The sequence below is a fragment of the Habropoda laboriosa genome, unplaced genomic scaffold, assembly GCF_001263275.1.
Source record: "Habropoda laboriosa isolate 0110345459 unplaced genomic scaffold, ASM126327v1 scaffold134, whole genome shotgun sequence".
Lineage (NCBI taxonomy): Eukaryota > Metazoa > Arthropoda > Insecta > Hymenoptera > Apidae > Habropoda > Habropoda laboriosa.
The window spans coordinates 420,217-421,527 of record NW_017100266.1 but is presented as its reverse complement, the minus strand read 5'-3'; positions in this window follow the sequence as shown (position 1 = coordinate 421,527).

Sequence of the window (1,311 nt, the reverse complement as noted above, 5' to 3'; positions counted from 1 at the left end):
GTAATGATAATTAAATATTTTTATAAATGCTTTTATAAATTAAACATACTTTATATTTTTTAAACAATCAGACAATGTGCAATATCGAATATTTTTTTATCACTTCAACAAACATTCATCTGAGAGAACAAGGTGTTAGATAAACATTGTACATAGTATTTCTAAGATACAAGTTATATTTAATATATACATTGATTTTCTATCAACAGATCATCTTAATATCCTTTATAAAAATTAGGGTACAAACACAAATATTATCGACTAGTTTCCGAAAAAAACCAATATACAAAATTATGTTTTGTTGTACACTTATTTTCATTGAAGTAAGATTTTTATGTTTAGATTTTTGTTACTGGTTTTTCCTGACCAGTACTTGCTGCGCAGGCCTCCGTTGAACAGATCTGGTAGCACCAACTTTTTCGTCCAGGAAGGTTTAAATCCGTCTATGATGCACCTTGCTGCCTTCCTGGATGCCGATCGGCTGCCGGTTGCTCAAGTGTCCAATGGTGTTTCGATGTTATTCTTGCCTCAGAATTATGTCTCCACGACGTAGCCAATGTTGTTCATTGTTGCCAGATGTTTGTAATGAATCGTATTATGCGATGTTAAATGTGCAATTATCTATGTATTGTAGTCCAATCCAGTTAGTGTTCTTGTTGCAATTAACCCACTGCAAATTTTCGATGCTCTGTGCATAATGTCTCCTGTTTATTACTAGTTGATGTCATTTGTACGAACTGTTCACCATAGAAATGATTCTGTCTGTATACAGGCTGAAGTGACAGGTGCTCTAGGTACTGCTATAGATTCTACAGTTTGATTCGGGTTTGCATGGTGAAGTTAAGTTAGGTTAGGTTAGAAAATTAGGTTAGAAAAATTATCCAATACGTAAGAATTTTCTGGATTATTCTCTGGTCTTGTTTGATGCCATATTAGTGTATTTGTTATTGGCACTACTGACATGAACCTAGTTGAAATTATAGGTCGAATCTCGTAACACTGCTTGGCACCTTGGCCTTAATGCCACTAGTATATTGAATAAATGTTCCATATTGGCTTCAATGTTCGTTATGGTTGGGCTGATTGGTATATCCAATTTTCCGTATGTAATCTTGGTGTCTCTTCTTAACCAATTGTAATATTTCATGACAGATTCTAAACTGTTCTTAAAGACATAGTTTGTCTAATTGAAATTACCTTTAGTACTTTTAATAACAAAAACAGTTTTTAGGTTCTGAATCTTTATGTTATTAACAGATGACACAATTTTACTTGTTGATAAGATCATATAAGTTCTATAATATTATAATA